Raw genomic sequence first — 22960 nt, 5'->3', positions numbered from 1 at the left:
TGTAAACAGAAAGCATTCTTTGCAAGATCTGACACCCACAATTGCTTCAACATAATTTTGCTAAAGACACAATATGAGTAATTACTCCAACAAAATGTCAATTTCTCTGTGGGCTTGAACTAATTACATATATACTTGCCGCTTCTAAGAACCAAAAAATTATTTTAACCAAATGCACAATACCCACTAGCCGTAGTCACCACCATTTCCGTCTCTCTCATGCATGACCCACAAAGAAATAACCCAAACCCACTCTGCATATATATATGAGATTTGTTCAAAGCAAGATGCAGCCAATAAAAACCCTAAACCATTGTATTTTTTTTTTTAAACCTGAAACGCAAGAGAAAACAAACTCCAATATTTCTGTTCTGTTTTGTGGTCCTCTACTGTTTTTTTCTCAATCTGAAATTAATTAAAAAAAAAAAAAAAAAAAACAACAACAACAACAACAACATTAATTTAATAGAAAACCAAGAGGAACAATAGAATAGAAGGAAACTATAATTTTAATCTGGGAAAATATAAAAGGAAAGAAAAAACAACAAGAAGTGCAAACAGCATCCAAACAAAGACAAGAAAAACAAATTCTATGAACATCAAATTGAAAACCAATAAACATCAACTCAAAAGAAAATCAGCTGGAAAGATCACACAACTCTTAGAAGCAAGTAGAAAGCAGTAGGGGTGAGTTGTGTGCTTTTAAAAGAAATAATAATAAGTAACAAAAAATCAAAGGAAAAGCAAGAAATCCTGAACTACTTTAAGCAATCTAACAATTAGAAACCTGAGACTAGCAGGATCAAATTTTCCCTAACACATATCAGCGACCAGCCTTGGATTTGGAGGATTGGGGATCCAAAGGATCATATACAAATACAATTGCAAGAAGAAAGCAACACAAATCAACAAAGGAGAGAGAGAGAGAGAGAGAGTAAAGAGTGTGCCACATGAGGTGGAGCAACAGTGTCGAGTGAGGGAGTGGCTGAGGCGGTGGTGTAGTGCGGAGGCAGTGGATAGGGCGAGACGGAGAATAAGGGGAAAAAGAAAAACGGATGTGGATTTTGATTTTTTTTATTTTTCCCCCGAATAGAATTAAATTATGTAAAAAAATTGGGTAAATTACAATTGAATAATTTTATATGTACTAATTACTAATGTGATTATTATTGATAAATCTCATTTAAAAGTGTTTTAAGTCAAGAAGTCCATGAAAGAATTTTTTAACTCATTTAGTCTCATGTATGTATAGTTTTATTGCATAAAACTTTTTTCTTGATTTACACTATTTTCTTGGACACTTATGCCCTTATATTTAATTTTGATACCCTTATAAATATTTTTTGAACGGTTAGCAATTTTATAATGTGAACATTCATATTTTAAAATTCACATTGGTAGGAATGTAAAATTGGACCGTGGGCGGCCCGAAACCTGCCCGCGAGCTGGGGTGGGCCCGGGCCGTTGACAATGTGAATATTCACATTGACATGTTAACATTCACATTAATAGGAGTGTAAAATTGGCCCGCGTCCCGTGGCGGCGCGAAACTCGCTCGTGGCCCATGGACGGCCTGGGGCGGGCCCGGTCCGGGCCGTTGATAACGTGAATATTCACATTGACATGTTAACATTCACATTAATAAGAGTATAAAATTGGCCCGCAGCCCATGCGCGGCCAAAAGCCATCCCACGGCCCGGGGCGGGCCTGGCCCGGCCCATTGACAATGTGAATATTCACATTGACATGTTAACATTCACATTGATAGGAGTGTAAAATTAGTCGCGCGCCCCGTGGCTGCCCGAAACCCATCCACGGCCCATGGGCGGCCAAGGCGGGCCCGGTCCGACCTGTTGACAATGTGAATATTCACATTGATATGTTAACATTAATATTGATAGGAGTATAAAATTGACCAGCGGCCCAGGGCGGGCCCGACTCCGCCCCTTGACAATGTGAATATTCACATTGACATGCTAACATTCACATTGATAAGAGTGTAAAATTGGCCCGCTGCCCAAAGCTCGCCCGGCCCGGCCCGGCCCTTTGACAATGTGAATATTCACATTGACATGTTAACATGCATATTGATAGGAATGTAGAATTGGCCCGCAGCCCGTGGGCTGCCCAAAGCCCGCCCACGGCCCGGGGCAGACTCATTTAGGTCCGGGCCCGAGCATGTCCGAGACCCTAGGCTAGGGCCTAGGTCATCATTTTGAAGCTCAGCCCGGCCCATCGGCCTGCTTAAGGCCCATTCAAAGCTCGGTCCGAAGCCCAGCCCGCCCGAGGCGCAATGTCTTTTTTTGTGGAAAATAATAAAATTTTGGTAGAAAAAATTAAAAAGAATTAAAAAAAAATGGCCAGGCTCGCCCAAACCCGACCTAAGCTCGAGGCTAGGCCCAGGCCCACCGGTCCGACCCGAGGCTCGATCTATCGCCCCATACAAAGCCTGAATACCCTTGTGCCAGGACTAGGGCCTGGGCCTAATTTTTTTGGCCCGTGGGCCGACCCGGTCTGGCTCGTATTTTTTCAGACACCTACGAGACTCGATATGGGCCGGCCCGGGCCTCTTCGCATTGATGATATGAACATTCACATTGACGATGTGAACATTCACATTATGGGTATTTTGGTAATTATGTCTCCCGTAGGACTTATTGAAACATAAGAAAATAATGTGAACTAAATAGAATATAAGTAGATGAAAATGGTATTTTGGTCTTCTTACCTTAAATAGGACTTAATGGAATAGTCAAAAAGAACGTAGGCTGCCCGAAACCTGCCCGCGGCCCGGGAAAGGCTCGTTTGGGCCCAGGCTCGAGCCTAATCCGAGACCCTAGGCTAGGGCCTGGGCCATCATTTTGAAACCCGACCCGGCCTATCGGCCCGGTTAAGGCCCATTCAAGGCTCGGTCCGAGGCCCGGCCCGCGCCGAGGCCTGGTGTCCTTTTTATAGAAAATAATAAAATTTTGGCAGAAAAAATTAAAAAGAATTAAAAAAAATGTCTAGGCCCGCCCAAGCCCGACACAACCCAGAGGCTAGGCCCAAGCCTATCGGCCCGACCCGAGGCTCGACCCGCCGGGCCGCCCAAAGTTCGAATACCCTTGTGCCAGGACTAGGGCCTGGCCTTAAATTTTTGGTCCGTGGGCCAGCCCGACCCGACCTGGCCCGAATTTTTTCGGACATTCACGAGACTCGACATGGGCCGGGCCCCTACACATTGACGATATGAACATTCACATTGACAGTATGAACATTCACATTGACGGTGTGAACATTCACATTAGGGGTATTTTGGTAATTATGTCACCCATAGGACTTATTGAAATATAAGAAAATAATGTGGACTACACAGAATATAAGTAGATGAAATGAGTATTTTGGTCTTCTTACCTCAAATAGGACCTAATGGAATAGTCAAAAAGAATGTGGGCTGCCCGAAGCCTGCCCGCAGCCCAAGGCAGGCTCGTTTGGGCCCCGGCACGAGCCTAGTCCGAGACCCTAGGCTAGGGCCTGGGCCATCACTTTGAAGCCCGGCTTGGCTCATCGGTCCGTTTAAGGCCTATTTAAGGCTCGGTCCGAGGCCCGGCCCGCCAGAGGCCTAGTGTCTTTTTTTGTGAAAAATAATAAAATTTTGCTAGAAAAAATTAAAAAGAATTAAAAAAAAATGGCCAGGCCCGCCCAAGCCCGAGGTTAGGCCCAGGCCCACCGGCCTGACCCAAGGCTCGACACACCGGCCCACCCAAAGTCCGAATAACACTGTGCCAGGGCTAGGGCTTGGGCCTAATTTTTTGACCCGTGGGCCGGCCTGGCCCGACTCGAATTTTTTCGGGCACCCGCGAGGATCGACATGGGCCGGGTCCCTACACATTAACAATATGAACATTCACATTGATGCTGTGAACATTCACATTAGGGGTATTTTGGTAATTATGTCACCCATAGGACTTATTGAAATATAAGAAAATAATGTGAACTAAATAGAACATAAGTAGATGAAAAGGGTATTTTGATCTTCTTATCTCAAATAGGATCTAATGGAATAGTCAAAAAGAATATGGATTGGATGGAATAAAGCTCTTAGAAAATGGATTTATCAAAAAAGCTCCCATTACTAATAGTTGATGATGCAACATCATTTTTATAGTTTTGAGTATTTGTAACTTGTATAATAAATATGGTCAATAATAATATCATAACATTAATTGGTACACTAGTATGCATATTAATTAATGCATATGGTATCATCGATTACAATTTACACTGACACCTTAAGGTTTTCATTTAATACATACTAATAGTAACCCGTGCTATGCAGGAGACTTTATAAATTTTAATAAAAAAATTATTATAAATATATTGAAGTAATTTAATATTTTGTCTTGTATTATACATGAAATTTATATGTTAATTTTTATATTTATAACTTTTTAAATTATTAGTTTAAAAAATTAAAATATATATATATATATATATTTAGTGTAATTTTGATAATTTGTAATAAATATAAAAAGTTAAATCTAATTAAATGAGGTTACGTGAGTTATGATATGTCTCTTCTTATTATGAAAATATATAAATTTAAAAGTTATAATTAAGAAAAATATACAATTTATTATTAAATGTGAAGTGAAATAATATTTAATAATAATTGATATGATATTTTTATTATTAATTCAATAATTTAAGTTACATTTCTTTTGGTTTTAATTTTATAACTAAAAATGCAATATGAATATAATATGCACACGGATTTCTAGTCTTTAAAAATAAGAAGGTTTTAGAATATTTACAAGATTTCATCATTTTCTTTTAATTTTATTTATCTAATTTGATTTTAAATTTGAATAAAAAATAAAAATTAGATATGAATTAATTTAACTTTTTTCATTCAATTTTTATCAATTTTTAAAAGAATTCATTTTTTTTTCCAATTTTTTTTTCTTTTCATCAATTTTGATGAAAAAAATAATAATTTCCAACGCTTCATCTTTTTAAATTTTTATAAAATTATAATTCGATAAAAAAAATATTAAGGGTTGAAGATTCTCTTAATTATAATTATAGTGAAATAACATCTTGAAATAGTAAAAGTTTGCGTATATGATTGGTTGAAATGTATAATTTGATTAATTCTCTTCTCATATTTGAATATAAATGGACATTTATGACCACGTCATTATAAGTCGGATTATGAAAAAAAATTGAGTTGTCAAATATTTTTCATTTATAAATATCCTACCTATTAAAAAAATAAATAAATAAAAGAAAAAATGAAACAAATATGTTGTTTTTGGGTATGTGTTTATCAATTTTGTTTTGTGGATACAAACAACTAATTTTTCAATTTAAAAAATTAAAAAGTATATATAAAAAAATTAGATTGGGTTTTTTGGGATAAAAGAAACCATCTAACTCATCTATATACTATTTTAAGATGGACTATTTTAATCATATAAAAAAATATAAATTATATTTGGAGCTTATCCCTATTATGCTATTATGTACAAATATAGCGATAAAAAATTAATTAATATATATGAAAAGTTATAATAAGCTTTCATTTTCAATTAATTGAATTATGATTAACAACCTAACAAATAGCAGTAATAGTATAATAGGATAAAAAAAGGATAAAAATAAAAAATACAATGATATTTGAAAGTTTTAAATGTACCTAGTTATACAAAAATCTAATGTTATAATACAATATTGAATTCCCAATAAATTTTCACATTTTCTATAATAAAAAATTCGATACGCAATTTTTTACTTCAATTTTACTGTTTTCATTGAAAAAAATAAAATCTGATCAAAATCCTTAGCACAGAATGGGCATAAATACTTTGATTGCAACCATCATCACCAATAATTCTTCTCTACCATATAAACCTATAAACAAACACATAAATGTTACTAAAACCGAAACCAAAACCAAACCAACAACAGAGAAAAAGAAACACACAGAAAAAAATAAAATTAAAAACAAATAAATTTATGTAGTGGTAGGATATTCCCCCCCAACAAGTTAGACCTCGCCTCACCTAATCTGTCAGTTCCTCCGCCAGTGCCCGCGAAGTTTAGGAGTTTGGATGATTAATCAAATTATTCTTTAAATAAGACTTGAAAATTGATTAATTTGTCCCATTAAGCGATTTAAAATGTTGATAAATATACATCAAAAAAAATTGATAATTATAATTCAAATTTAGATATAGTTATATCTTTTTGAGATCTATATCTAAATTCTTATCTACTTTATTTTTGTGTGGTTTATATTTGTTTTTTTTTTTCAATTTATTTAAGATGGTATTGTGGGTTTCTATTGTTTTTAATTTAATTTATCTATGGTTTTTAATTTAATTTAATTTAATTCTTATCTTCTTTATTATTATTTGGGTAAGTTATGATGTGAGTTAGATATGTGATAGACATGTGAGGTTTATTAATTTAAAGTATGATGGTATGAGATATTTTCAAATTAGATTTGTTTAGTAAGACTTTAAACATTTTAAAATTTTAAAATTGGATATTGAGAGGCAAAAAAAAAGATTTTAACTGAATAAATAAAAATCATATTTATTAATTTTATCTATTTATATATCTGATTTTTTTTTTTTGGGTTATGTTATATTATAATATAATATAATATATAAGATATAGATAGATACGCACAATTCTCATGAAAAATATTATCTGATTTTTTGAGGAAGAGAAAAGGAATGCAAATTTTAATATTTTCATCTGGAAATCAATGAGAGAAATTAGAATGGAGAGATTATTAAATATTTTTGTTATCTTCTTTATTGTTATTTAGGTAAGTTATGATGTGAGTTAGATATGCGATAGACATGTGAATTTTATTGATTTAAAGTATGATGGTATGAGAAATTTTCAAATTAGATTTATTTAGTAAGACTTTAAAGATTTTTAAAATTTAAAATTGGATATTGAGAGGTAAAAAAAAGATTTTAACTGAATAAATAAAAATCATATTTACTAATTTTATCTGTTTGTATATCTGATTTTTTTTTTTTTTTGTCATGTTATAATATAATATATAAGATATAGATAGATACGCACAATTCTCATGAAAAATATTATTTGATTTTTTGAATGAGAGAAAGAAATGCAAGTTTTAATATTGAATAATGTTATATGTACCAATTCGTGTACCAACTAGTGTACTAATTCGTGTATCAACTAGTGTACCAATTGATGTTGTGACATAATATAAGAGATTTTCGGTATTTGTAATGTAATTAATGTGTGGGGCCAATAATAATATTATAACTAGTGTTAGTATACTAGTTAGTACACTAATTGATGCATGTAGTACCACCGTTTAATAATTTCTTTTGGAAATTAATGCGAGAAATTAGAATGGAGAGATTATAAAATATTTTTGTTATCTTTCCATTTGAAATCCATAAATTAAGGTATAATTATTATTTCCAAAATAATTAAATAGGTATGGGAGAAGTTGAAAATGGTGTGTATGAGAGAAGTCAAAAAATTTGGAAGAAGTCAATAAGTAATGATGTTTTTTTTTTTTAAATTAAAAAATTAAAAAATTAAGATTGAGATATTAAAACTCTCACCAGGCTTGTGTGAATTAGAAACCCATTTTTCCTTATATAATATACAGATTCCTCCTCATATTTGAAAAATTACACTTATTCCTTATTAAATTAAAATGACATATTTATCTTTTAACCTTTATACATATAAAATAATAAAATAATACAAATATTTTGTTAATGTCATTTCAAAGTTCTTTGGTTTAACTCACAAAAAATTGAGTTTTTTATTTTTATTTTTCTTTTCTTTTTTTAATTCTTACTGAAGTTTTTTATTGTAAGCAATTTTTTTTTGTTATTTTTTAAATACACCTAATCTAGATACACTTAAGAAGTATAATAGTTTGTGATTTTTTTTTAAATTCACCAAATAAAACAAATACAAAAATACAAAAATTCAATACATTATCTTATTTTATTGTATTCAATGAATTTTTTTTTAAAAAAAATTTGTATAAATTTTATACTTGAAATAATTAGCTAATAGAATTTTTTAAATTGTTTAAAATTTACAAAAAAAAAAAAAAAATTCAATAAATTAGGTATAGTATTTTGGAGCTCTCAATAGGCTTATCAACAGAATGTCATTTTAGAACTCTAATAAGGTTTTTTTTTTTTTGGTTATAGATAGATATAATGCAGATGAAATTTATAATAATTTTTTAAAATATTTTATTATTTTTAATTTTGTGTGTTACTCAAGCTTTTTACAATTTGCAATTTTTTTTTTTAGGCGTGAGAATAAGAGATTTGAAAATTTATTCTAAAAAAAAATAAAAATTCATGTGTATGAAAAGTTACAAATATATGCGCACAAAATAGTTAATTTTTGAATATTTAAAATTTGACATCGTTATTTTTCTATTATGGTAAATTGCTTCATATATTTAATAGCAACATAAATATGCATTTTAAAAAGAGTTGAGAGTTGTGCAGTTGTACTTTTTGACTTTTGATGAATAGTGATAACTTTTTAACTTTTTGAGTAGCTTTTTGACTTTTTGACTTTTTTTCAACTTGCCCAACATGGGATTGTTTGTGATGTTCTAAATAAGTGCTTTTTTCGACGATTTATGAAATTTGGGTTAGGTTTGAAGTGATGTGGTAGATAAGTGATGTGATTTAAATAAGATGATATCATTTAAATAGGATAGTAACTTTTTAACTTTTTTACGAAATGTCAAACTTAGCCTTAGTATATTTTCCTTTTAGAAGTCATAAATCATGGTGTAATTAGAGTTTTATTTTTTATATTGTTAAATGGAAGTTAATCAATGGAGATTTTTTTAATTATCTAAAATTAAGAAAATTAAGAATTTAGCATGATATATTAGAGCTCTCACATCTCTTCTCATTAGAAATTCCATTTTCCTTAATATATAATATAGATTGCACACGCATTGTGTGTGTGGTCTGCTAGTATTTATCTATATATTATATAAGGAAAAGAGGGTTTCTAACCCACAAGCCTTGTAGAGGACCTTCAACATCCCAATCTTAATTTTCTAATTTTTTGATTTAAAAAAAAAAATTTAACCTCAGCATATATTGACTTCTCCTGACTCACAAATCTTTATGATTTTTCTTATAGTTACTGCAACATCATTTTCAATTTCTCTCATACACTATGGTTATTAACCTCATTTAATTAGGTTTAACTTTTTTTTATTACAAATTATCAAAATTGCACTAAATAGATTTGTATATATAAATATATATATTTAAAAAGTTATAAACATAAAATTAATTTATAAATTTTATGTATATCACAAGGCAAAATATTAAATTACTTCAATATATTTATAATGATTTTTTTTTTAATTTATAAAGTTTCGTACGTAGCACGAGTTACCACTAGTATAATATAAGTAAAAACGTTGTGAGATCTTTGAGCTTGAAACTTTCAATACAATTTTTTTAATTTTTAAAATACATAAATACACATGTCATTCAATTATTAGTTATTACATTTTAAATATAATTAATAATTAATTATTTAGTTCATAAGGTAATAATCATCAAATCAATTCAATTTAGAAAGTACATTAAATTTTGAATTGTTATTATTAATTTCAAAGCACATTTATTTTTGCTGATTTATTATCGATATGGTAATGTTTATATACATATGGATATATTACACTATTGTATTTTTGAATTCTTTATATTAAAAATATTTAGTTTTAATTTTTTTTAGAAATAAATTCTATTTTCAAAATATTATGCATAAACATAGACAATGTTTTAATTTTAATTTTTTTTTGTGTTTATAAAAATATAAGAACAAATGTTTCATTTAATCATTAGTTTTTGCTATAATATTTATGATAGTTTTTTTTGCCAGTAATTAAACCTTTGCAATTTAATTTATAAACTCATGTTATAAATTGGAGATATTTATAAAAAAAATTATCTTTCAGTTGAAGCAAAAACCATAGTATGAATTGAGGGTTCTACATAAGTTTATTAACATTAAACCATAGTTTATTTTTATATTTTAAGAAGTTCCAAAATTATTATGAACCAGTCAAATTAAACTCATTAATAAAAATTTTAAAGAATATCTTTATAATTAGTTTAGCTTTTTCTAGCGGAATCAACACTTCTAAATACATTTAGAAAATTGATTGATTATGAAAATTGCTAAGAAATTTGAGTGTCATTGCATCTATTATATTTAGGAAGGCTTACTGGTATGCCTTAATAAATAGACTTATTATTCAATAAGTCCTATAGTAATTAATTGAATTTTCCATCAAATACTATTTAAAAACAACACTATTTATTAATTTTTAGTGACAATTTGAAAATTATATGACAAAAAATGTTACTAATTATAAATTTTAACGATAATTTTAAAAAATCATCACAAAAAAAATCACTAATTTTTAACATTCAGCTACAGTTTAAAAAATCCGTCATAAAAAAAGTCACTAATTATAAATTTTAACAACAAGGAAGGCAGTAATAACAGTAGCTGCCAACAAGGAAACCACATTAAGTTTTTAAGCAAGAAACCATATTAAGCTTTTCATTGAACCAAGCTGACATGGAACTGTTGTTCTAAAACATTCGTTACCATATAGATCCTCCCCAAAACATACACACGAGGGCTTACAGTGATGTGCATGTGCTATAATGAAATCACATTATTTACAAAACTTTGATCCCGTATCTTGAAACCTAGACTGAAACATGAGGCTGAAACTGTTCCAGGTTACAGATAAGCAGACCAGCCCAACATCTACCCAGATGCCCTCTAAGCCATTGTTCCAAATATTAACACTCCATTTGTTTCAGTGGCAAACATTTTAGAAAAACTTTTTCTGGAAAATGTTTTCAGTAAAAAACAAAACATTTTCCTATCTATGGTTGTGACCTTCAAACTAATGTACAAGTGGTTGTACTAGCGGGGGTGGTGGTGGTGATGTAGGACATATGGAACAAACTAAAAGACTAAACTAAACCCTAAAACTAAAAAATAAATTCAAAGGAGGAGGTGGTGGTGGTGTGGTGGCATTAGTAAGATTTTGTTCTAGAAAACCTTTCTACTTTTCAAAGGGGGAAAAAATTTCCTGCATGGAAAACTTTTTCCATTGACTTCATTTTCTATTGTACCAAGCGCTAGAAAATGCAAAAAAACATTTTTCAAAAAATATTTTCCGTAGAAACAAATGGAGCGCAAGGGGCTTTATAATTCATAGAAAAGGGGGGTTTGAGTTTGAGAACAGCCAATTCACAAATAATGCCAAAGGTTAGGTCTGTAAGCACTCCTTTCATAATTTCAAATAAAAGATTTAAATATTGCAAAATTGCATGAGATTCTTAATAGAGTAATTACTAAACATATTCTGGTAAAATTCTTGAACCGTTCTTCTACCATATATTTGTATCAATGGAATGCACAATGAAACAGGATAAGTGAGAGAACTGCCCACCACAAGCAGTCCGATGACTGTTTTGAGAGGATTTAAAACATTTTGATCCACGCCATTTGGGCTTTCGATTATAAGTGATTTGCATGTATGAAGTAATTATGGTCAATAGAGAAATGAAAGTATAAGGAATGTACCTGTGCTGACAGGGGAGAGCTAGAAATGGAATATTTGGGCTGGCTAGGCAGATGGGGCATACAGCATCATCCACCCCTGAATTTGAAGATTCATCCTTTGAGAATGGATGAAGAAATTGTTGGGTATACCTCCTTATTGGAGTGTGGGACTCAATTGGTTTTAGAAAAAGAGTTTAATTTGGTTTAGTATTAATTATAATGTATTTTTATATATTATATTTAATTTGTGGAGACACAATCCAATTTGTAAACAGCTAAGGTTTGATAATAAACTCTAGATTCATAATATTTTTAGGGTTTGTTTTTTGCTCATCCCGAGGTGAAGAGAACGGCTGCTACATACTCTACTTTGGTGAAATCAATTATTTGGGTATGTGAACAGTGGAATTAATTTGGGTGGTTCTTTGCTTCGTTTTCGGTGTTGATTTGGTTCGTTATTTTGGATCTTCTACAACTCTGGTTCTGAAGATTTTGGTTCATCTATTTGGTGAGGTCTTTGTAGGACAATCTTCACTGTATTTAAAAGGTTTAATTCTATTGTGTACATAACAACAATTAGAATTTAAAGAAATAAAGAAAATGAGAGAATTTGTTTGATTACAAAAATCAAACTCGAAATAAAAATAAATAAATAAAAAACAGATTTTATTTTGTTACAAAAACAAAATTTAAATCTGATTTTAATAAATAAAAACAACACTGAAAATAATTTAAATAACTTACTTGATTTAATTTGTTCGAATTATTTTCTGATCAAGTCCAGTGTTTGACACTGTGTCCTTAAGACAAATTCGTCCTCTCCACGGTGCTTTCAGAATTTGGACGTCTATCTCCCAAGATGAAATGATCTACCACAAACAATAGCAGCACTACAAATTGTTTGCTTTACGAACACACTAAGTGCTTACACTCTTTCTTTCAGAAATAAAATGCAGCAAGATGAAAAATATAATTAGCAGAGGTGAAAATCGAAATTTTCGAATGAATAACATCAAATGAGGGTGGTCCTATTTATAGATGTAAAGGTGGCTCTTGGTTTTAAATTGAACAGGTATGATACCTGTTGGTTTTGAATTCAAACAGATTTGAATCTGTTAACAATTCAAACAGATAGCAAAAACGGGAAGGGCCCTCTTTGGGGGTGCACTAATTCCAAACTAGTTTATTTCTGTTTGAAAACGGGAAGGGCCCTGTTTGGATGTACAGAAAATCCAAATTAGTTTAATTTGAATTCTGGATTTTATTTTACCAAAAAATAAAATTAAATTCAAATGTTTTTGGCCCAAAAAGATTAGAAGCCCAACCCAACCACACACCCGCGCCCAGGCCCAGCCCGCCCGACCAGACGGACGGCGGCGGCGCGCGCGCGTGTGTGGTGATTTTTGGGTCCAATGGGTCTAGCCCATTTTGCCCATAACCTCTCCTTCTAAAACACTTGGGTACCCCTTGGGGCACACCCCAAGTATCTCACCCAAGTCTTATAAACCCTTTCAAAACTTCCCACCAAATCAATGTGGGACAAGCCAATTTACAATCTTAAGGAATTTCCACCAAAACTCCATTTCCATGGAGCACACTTTGGTTTCAATTTCCCATTCACTCGGTAATGGTTTTGAGTAACCAAATATACCACGTGAATCACAACGCGGCATAGAACGCGTTACCACTTTGACCCGAGTAAATCGACACTCGGGGCCCACCTAAAAAATAGACCAAACTTGAGAAAAAATTCTGGTTTTACCCAGAATTTTTCTACCATTTCCAACAATCCCCCACATGAATGGAATTTGATGACAACGGAAATGCAACAATATGCAGACTTTAACGAAAGAGTATAAGTCGAAAATATCTTGCATCAGGATAGGTAGTTTTCGGCCTTGAACCTTCCCTAGTGATAACCTATCGGACTTACTGGCTAACCAATGGACGCGATGCCTTGAATTGTTCAGCCGTTTGTGTAAGCCAAGACAATAGATTTCACACAAAATATCTTCTAACACATCATGGTTCTCACTGTTGTGTTCATTTTGGCCTTGAACGCGCCTGGTTTTCATAAGTGTTTCTAGAGAATTTAGCCTTTTCATTCTCATAGAACCGGCCCCAGTTCAACACTCATATAGGTGATTCTTATTGTGAGTATCTCCTTATACTCGTCTTGATTTTATACTTTAATCAAGATATAAGTAATCATTAAAAGCAAAGCTTATCCTTATACCCCTGCATACAACATATGTTGCAGATATCACTCTCACCATAGGAATGGGTAGGGAATTTTTAATCCCTTGGTGATTTCTGGTGAGCCATACATAACTTTGTTGTCCCTTTGAACTTAGTTCTTGGGATCTCCAATCATATAAGTAGGGTTACCATTATGACGACTCTTATGTAATAGACTTTAATCCCATCCCCTTCGATGAACTATACACTAGCTCTTTTGTCAAGCCTTTTGTTAACGGATCCGCAATATTCTCTTTAGATTTTATATAATCTATTGAGATTATTCCGTTTGACAACAATTGCCTTACGGTATTATGTCGACGACGAATATGTCGTGACTTACCGTTATACATGTGATTCTGTGCCCTGCCTATTGCAGATTGACTATCGCAATGAATGCAAATAGCTGGCACAGGTTTTGGCCACATTGGAATGTCTTCTAAGAAGTGACGAAGCCATTCTGCTTCTTCACCTGCTTTGTCTAAAGCAATGAACTCGGATTCCATTGTGGATCGTGCGATGCAAGTTTGTTTCGTGGACTTCCAAGAAACAACAGCGCCTCCTAGAGTAAAGACATATCCACTAGTGGATTTTGAATCTTTAGTATCCGATATCCAATTGGCATCACAATAACCTTCGAGTACTGCTGGATATCGAGTAAAGTTCAAACCATGATCACGAGTAAATCTTAGATATCTAAGAACCCGAATGATCGCTTTCCAATGGTCTTCTCCAGGGTTACTAGTGTACCTACTCAATTTACTGATAGCATAAGCTATATCAGGACGAGTACAATTCATTAGGTACATTAGGCTTCCAATGATTTGGGAGTATTTTAACTGAGACACTGCATCACCTTTATTTTTTGATAAATAAAGACTGATTTCTACAGGTGTTCTAGCTAAATTTAAATCATCCTTGATAAATTTATCAAGAATTTTCTCAATATAATGAGATTGAGATAATGCATATCCGTCAGATGTTTTAGTAATTTTCATTCCTAATATAACATCTACGACCCCCATATCTTTCATATCAAATCTTTTGTTAAGCATCTGCTTAGTTGATTTGATCATGTTTTGACTGCTTCCAATGATAAGCATGTTATCCACATAAAGACAAACTATGACATATCCTTGGTTAGTGTTTTTAACATAGACGCATTTGTCACATTCGTTTATCTTAAACCCATTAGTAAGCATTGCATGATCAAATCTTTCATGCCAGTGCTTAGGTTCTTGTTTTAATCCATAAAGGGATTTTACAAGTCGACAAACTTTCTTTTCTTGCCCTGATACTACAAACCCTTCGGGTTGTTCCATATAGATCTCTTCATTTAGATCACCGTTTAAGAAAGTTGTCTTAACATCCATTTGATGTATTTCTAAATTAAACAACGCTGCTATAGAAATAAGCATGCGAATGGATGTTATTCTTGTCACAGGGGAATATGTGTCAAAATAGTCCAGACCTTCTTTTTGTCTGTAACCTTTAACTACAAGTCTTGCTTTATACTTGTCAATTGAACCATCTGTTTTTATTTTTCTCTTGAATATCCATTTATATCCAAGAGGTTTAGAACCTGGTGGAAGATCCACCAATTCCCAAGTATGATTTTGCATAATGGATTCAATTTCATTATTAACAGCCTCTTTCCACAAAGGTGCTTCAGGACCTGTCATTACTGCCTTAAAGCTTTGAGGTTCATTTTCTAACAAGTATGTTAGAAAATCTGGACCAAAGGATTTTGATGTTCTTGCTCTCTTACTTCGTCTTGGTTCATCATTAGTTAAATCCTGTTGGTCGAGACTATTACTAGTCTCTTGTGTTTGATTGTCATTAGTCTCTTGACTTTGTGTACAATCATAAGTTCTTTTCTGTGAACTTAAGTCCTGTCCTTTCTTGTAAGGAAAGACATGTTCAAAAAACATAGCATTCCTTGACTCTATAATAGTGTTCACATTTATATCAGGTATTTCTGATTTATAAGTCAGAAACCGATATGCACTACTATTCTGAGCATAACCAATAAACACACAGTCTACTGTTTTTGGTCCAATCTTAGTCTTTTTAGGAACAGGAATTTCAACTTTTGCCAAACACCCCCACACTTTTAAGTATTTGTAGGAAGGCGGTCGACCTTTCCACAATTCATAAGGAGTGCTGTTGGTTTTTTTGTGGGGTATTCTATTAAGAACATAATTAGCAGACAATATTGCTTCCCCCCACAAGTTCTGTGGTAAACCTGAACTTAGGCCTCGTTTGGGAACAGGCTAATTTAGTAACTTTTTGGCTATTTGGCTAAAAAGGTAGGTAAAAAAAACTTGTATGTTTGGGATGACTTTTTGGCTAATTACGAAAAGATGTGCAAAAAGTAGAGAGAAAAGAGAATCTTTGACTTTTTGGTATGGGTTGTTGGCTTTTTGGCTAATTTAGTAACTTTTTGGCTAATTGGCTAAAATAGCCTCTTGCCAAACGAGGCCTTAGTAACATGGCATTCATCATTTCTTTAGGGTTCTATTCTTCCTTTCAGCAATTCCATTTTGCTGTGGAGAATAAGGGGCTGTAGTTTGGTGAATAATGCCATGTTGTGCACAAAATTCATTTAATGGTGCATCATATTCACCACCCCTATCACTTTTAATATAAATCAATGAATTTTAAAAAAAAAAATCCAAGAAAAAACCAAAATAATTATGATTACTCAAGTCAGAATTAATGTTTTGACAAAATCATATCCTCATAAAAAATTTTGCCTAAGAATCAAACAATTCAAAAACACATTTGATTGTATACATTCTTGCAACTCAATAACAAATAAATGTCACTATCATAAAAATATTTGTGACAGAAGAAAAATAAATTATCTCAACTAATGCAAGAGATACACCCCCATATTAATAAAATGGTTCATGGTTTAACAAATTCTACTACGCAAGTAAAATAATTATTAATGACATCTCATGTCACATAATTCAATAATCAACATAAAAGATTTTTTAAATTACTTCCCAATTAAACGGACCGATATAATTACATACATCTACATGTTTAAATTTCTCTGGTGTTTAAACACCCATTCAAAATTGATTAGAAATATTTAAATTAACCTGCTTATGTCCAAAGTCGACATAACAATTTATCATTCCAAATCACTTGAAATTATTTGTTAAGAAATAACTTGAGTTGATATCATACATGCATATCAAACGCATCAACTAAAAATAATGAATTAACAAAATAAATTAATCATGCACGATCCCATCACTTGCATCATGAAATAAAAGGATTCTCAACTCATAAATAAAATCCAACGCATTTAAACTTTAAACTTCAAAATGACAAAACATACCTTCATTTAATAAGTTTGATTTGTACATAAATAAACAAATTAAATATGCATGAAAATGTTCTTGTGAATATATATATATATATATATATATATATATTTTTCGACTCAAGTGCAGAAACAATTCAAGACTATGAATCCACATTGTAATAAAAATAAAATATTTTGTAAAACTAATATTTTTACTCTAGAAACAAATTCTTCCATGTATACTCACGATGAACTATGATAAAGTCAAAATAATTAACACATTTTCACAAAGGGTTCAAAAATAAGTGGTCTACCAAACGAAACCATAAGTTACTTACAAAATTAACAGATTGTGATCGAGTCACAAAGTTACATGATTTATTAACAAAATTAATTTTCTAGTTACTAAAACCAGAAAATAAATTACAATACAAAATAATTTTATTTTCCTTGTTACTAAAACTAGTAAAATAAAATACCGAAATAATATCTGATTACAAAAATTAGAAAACCAAACCACAACTTAATTTTCTAGTTACTTAAACTAGAAAATAAATTAGAACACAAAATCATTTTATTTTTCTTGTTACTAAAACTAGAAAATACTGTAATTTTATTTTCCTTGTTACTGAAACTCGAAAATAAAATACCACAAAACTATCTGATTACAAAAATCAGAACAAACACAAAATAATATTATTTTCTTTGTTACTAAAACTAGAAAATAATATAATTTCATTTTCCTTGTTACTGAAACTAGAAAAATAAAATACCAAAATAATTTTCTGTAACACCAAATAATATTCTGCAATTGTTAATGACACCAGTATATTACTACTAGTTGTCAAAGAAAAAAGACAGTATATTACTACTATCTGTCAAATAGCATAAATCACTATTTATTTTTCCAACCAGAATATTACTTTGAAAACACAGAAAATTAAATACAATGAAGATACCAAAAAAGGAATCTGTCTTAAGATTGTAGGACAATCTTCACTGTATTTAAAAGGTTTAATTCTATTGTGTACATAACAACAATTAGAATTTAAAGAAATAAAGAAAAGGAGAGAATTTGTTTGATTACAAAAATCAAACTCGAAATAAAAATAAATAAATAAAAAACAGATTTTATTTTGTTACAAAAACAAAATTTAAATCTGATTTTAATAAATAAAAACAACACTGAAAATAATTTAAATAACTTACTTGATTTAATTTGTTCGAATTATTTTCTGATCAAGTCCAGTGTTTGACACTGTGTCCTTAAGACAGATTCGTCCTCTCCATGGTGCTTTCAGAATTTGGACGTCTATCTCCCAAGATGAAATGATCTACCACAAACAATAGCAGCACTACAAATTGTTTGCTTTACGAACACACTAAGTGCTTACACTCTTTCTTTCAGAAATAAAATGCAGCAAGATGAAGAATATAATTAGCAGAGGTGAAAATCGAAATTTTCGAATGAATAACATCAAATGAGGGTGGTCCTATTTATAGATGTAAAGGTGGCTCTTGGTTTTAAATTGAACAGGTATGATACCTGTTGGTTTTGAATTCAAACAGATTTGAATCTGTTAACAATTCAAACAGATAGCAAAAACGGGAAGGGCCCTGTTTGGGTGTGCACTAATTCCAAACTAGTTTATTTCTGTTTGAAAACGGGAAGGGCCCTGTTTGGATGTACAGAAAATCCAAATCAGTTTAATTTGAATTCTGGATTTTATTTTACCAAAAAATAAAATTAAATTCAAATGTTTTTGGCCCAAAAAGATTAGAAGCCCAACCCAACCACACACCACGCACCCGCGCCCAGGCCCAGCCCAGCCCGCCCGACCGAACGGACGGCGGGGCGCGCGTGTGTGGTGATTTTTGGGTCCAATGGGTCTAGCCCATTTTGCCCATAACCTCTCCTTCTAAAACACTTGGGTACTCCTTGGGGCACACCCCAAGTATCTCACCCAAGTCTTATAAACCCTTTCAAAACTTCCCACCAAATCAATGTGGGACAAGCCAATTTACAATCTTAAGGAATTTCCACCAAAATTCCATTTTCATGGAGCACACTTTGCCTTCAATTTTCCATTCACTCGGTAATGGTTTTGAGCAACCAAATATACCACGTGAATCACAACGCGGCATAGAACGCGTTACCACTTTGACCCGAGTAAATCGACACTCGGGGCCCACCTAAAAAATAGACCAAACTTGAGAAAAAATTCTGGTTTTACCAAGAATTTTTCTACCATTTCCAACAGTCTTTCCTCTTGTTTATTTGTGATTATTTGGAATTCACCTAAGGGTGTTTTTTGTGAGACCATTCGTATCTCGTTTGTAATCGTTTGGAACTTATTTGGTTGATAGTGGAATCAGATTTCAATCCCGTGGACGTACCTTACATTGAGGGAACCACGTAAAAATTCTTGTGTTGTCTTTGATTTAATTTTTTCGCATTAGTTTTTATTCCCATTGATTGATTTACTTGTGGGGAATCACATCGATTTTCCCTAACAACTAGTATTAGAGCTTACGGTTTATTTGGATCTATTTATTTGTGTAAATCAATGGAGGGGAATGTGGGTCGTATGTCTAACTTCAATGGAAGCAATTGGGTAACTTGGAAAACTAAAATGGAGGACCTATTATTTTGTAAAGATTTATATAGACCCATTGAGGGTGATTCTGGCAAACCCGAGGGTATGAAAGATGATGAATGGAATATGCTTAATCGAAAAGCCGTTGGTGTTATCCGTCAATGGATTGATGACAGTGTGTTTCATCATGTTGCTACTGAAACTTCAGCACATGATTTATGGAAAAAATTAGAAGGTCTTTATGATAGGAAATCAGTCACAAATAAAGCTTTTCTGTTTCGTAAGTTGGTTAATTTAAAATATAAAGAGGGCAGCCCTATTCCGGAACATCTGAATGAAATAAAGAGTATTGTTAACCAACTTGCTTCTATGAAAATTGTTTTTGATGATGAGTTGCAGGCTTTGATGCTACTTAGTTCTTTGCCCGAAAGTTGGGAGACTTTGGTTGTGACGGTTAGTAATTCGGTGCCCGATGGAGTTGTCACAATGGGCCAAGTCACTAGTAGCCTGTTGAATGAAGAAACCAGAAGAAAATCAGCGGGTTCCTCTCATTCAGAAGCATTTGTTGTGAGAGGCCGAAGCAAAACAAGGGGGAAGAGTAAGACTCCTCATGGTCGTGATCAAAGCCGTGACAAATCAAGAGATGGTTCTTTTTCAGAGAAAGACATTGAGTGCTATTATTGCCATGAGAAAGGGCACATGAAGTGAGAATGCCGAAAACTCAAGAACAAGGAGAAAAGGCGTGATAAAAGTGTGGATAAGAAGCAAGAAGACACAACAGCAGTTACTACCAATGGTGATCTCATGGTCGTTTGTGAAGATGATTGTATCAATTTTGTGGGCCAAGAGAGCAATTGGGTGATTGATTTCGGTGCGTCTTTTCATGTGACTTCTCGAGTTGATTTCTTCACTACCTACACCGAAGGAGATTATGGTTTTGTTCGAATGGGTAATGAAGGTTTGTCCAAGATTATTGGCATGGGTGATGTTTGCTTAGAAACAAATTTGGGCTGTAAGTTGTTGCTTAAAGATGTGAGGCATGTTCCCGACATTCGCCTCAATTTGATCTCTACTGGAAAACTAGATGATGAAGGCTTCAACAACAAATTTGGTGATGGAATATGGAAGCTCACAAAGGGTTCTTTGGTGGTGGCTAAGTGCAAGAAGACTCATATACTTTATTCGATGCAAGGAAAAATTTGTAAAGGTGTTGTCAATGCACTTGAAGATGATACTTCTACCGAATTGTGGCACAAGCGGCTTGGCCACATAAGTGAAAAGGGGCTGCAAGTTTTGTTCAAGAAAGAGCTTCTACCCGGTTTGAAAGGTACACATCTTAAAACTTGTGTTCATTATTTGGCGGGTAAACAACATAGAGTTTCTTTTCATAAAAATGTTGCATCTAGAAAAGAAAATGTTTTGGAGTTGATTCATTCGGATGTTTGTGGTCCTTTAAAAGTTAGAACACATGGTGGTGCACTTTATTTTGTTACTTTTATTAATGATTATTCAAGGAGAGTTTGGGCTTTTTTACTAAAAACTAAAGATCAAGTTCTAGAAGTATTTAAGCATTTTCAGGCCATGGTTGAAAGAGAAATAGGGCAGAAATTGAAGTGCATCCGATCAGACAATGGTGGTGAATACATTGGGCCATTTGATGAGTATTGTCGCAGCCAAGGTATTTGGCATCAAAAGACAGTCAAGAAGACTCCTCAACAAAATGGCGTTGCCGAGAGGATGAACCGCACTATTGTGGAAAGAACAAGGTGTTTGCTTTCACAAGCTAAATTGCCAAGATCCTTTTGGGGTGAGGCATTGAAGACAGCGGTTGACGTGATCAATTTGTCTCATTCCTATCCTTTGAATGGTGATGTTCCAGAAAGAGTTTGGACCGGTAAAGATGTGTCTTATGAGCACTTGAGAGTGTTTGGTTGCCGAGCTTTTGTTCACATTCCAAAGGATGAGAGGTCCAAGCTTGATAGTAAGTCAAGACAATGTATTTTTCTTAGCTATGGGCGTGATGAATTTGGGTATAGATTGTGGGATCCAGTCGACAAGAAAGTCATTCGAAGCCGTGATGTTGTGTTTCTTGAAGACCAAACAATTGAAGACTTTGGCAAAGGTGACCAATCAGAGCCAAAAACTAGTGATCTCATTGACATGGATCCATCTCCTTCATCTTCAGTTAATGATGAAAATGGGGGAGATATGCAGCCACCTATTGAAGATGTAGAGGATGATGCTAATCCTAATGAAGTTGAGCCAGAAATTGAGGAAGAGCATCCAACTCAAGAACCGCCACCACAACTTGAGTTGAGGAAATCTACAAGGGACCGACAACCTTCAAGAAAGTATCCTCCCAATGAGTTTGTATTGATTTCTTATCAAGGGGAGCCCGAGAGCTACCAAGAAGCAATTGAGCATGCAAAGAAAGGTGATTGGAAAAAGGCCATGGAAGAAAAGATGAATTCCTTAGTTGAAAATCACACTTATGATTTAGTGAAGTTGCCTAAGGGGAAGAAAATTCTGAAAAATAAGTGGGTCTTCAAATTGAAGAATGATGGCAAGAATCTGAGGTACAAGGCACGTCTTGTTGTGAAAGGCTTTGGGCAAAAGAAAGGTATTGACTTTGATGAGATTTTCTCGCCGGTTGTGAAGATGTCTTCTATTCGGGTTGTACTTGGCATGGCTGCAAGTATGAACCTTGAAGTTGAACAACTTGATGTGAAGACCGCATTTCTTCATGGTGACCTTGAAGAAGAAATTTACATGGAGCAACCAGAAGGTTTTGTAGAGAAATGGAAAGAGAAATTTGTTTGCAAATTGAAGAAAAGTTTGTATGGTCTCAAGCAAGCCCCGCGGCAATGGTACAAAAAATTTGACTCTTTCATGATGAATAATGGTTTTTCTAAAACCACTTCGGACCATTGTGTGTTTGTGAAAAATTTCCCGGATGGTAAATTTATTATTCTTTTGCTTTATGTTGATGATATATTAATTGTGGGTCAAGATTCTACCATAATTAATAGGTTGAAATTGGAGTTGAGCAAGTCTTTTGCTATGAAAGATTTGGGACCGGCAAAGCAAATACTTGGTATGAAAATTGTTCGTGATCGCAAAGAGGGGCTGATTTGGTTGTCTCAAGAAAGCTACATTGAGAAAGTTCTTGAGAGGT

At 32.9% G+C, this 22960-nt stretch overlaps 1 pseudogene across 1 annotated transcript in view; it reads right to left on the bottom strand.

Annotated features, from left to right (window-relative positions):
* The window catches only part of LOC145789380 (putative complex I intermediate-associated protein 30), a 238969-nt pseudogene that overhangs the window by 8169 nt on the left and 207840 nt on the right, over positions 1 to 22960 (bottom strand). The gene's annotated exons all lie outside the window — the stretch shown is intronic.

The sequence above is a fragment of the Camellia sinensis genome, chromosome 5 (assembly GCF_055761805.1).
Source record: "Camellia sinensis isolate YWXY chromosome 5, ASM5576180v1, whole genome shotgun sequence".
Classification (NCBI taxonomy): Eukaryota; Viridiplantae; Streptophyta; class Magnoliopsida; order Ericales; family Theaceae; genus Camellia; species Camellia sinensis.
Note: the sequence above shows the minus strand (reverse complement) of the source record. Positions and strands in the feature narration are given on the sequence as shown.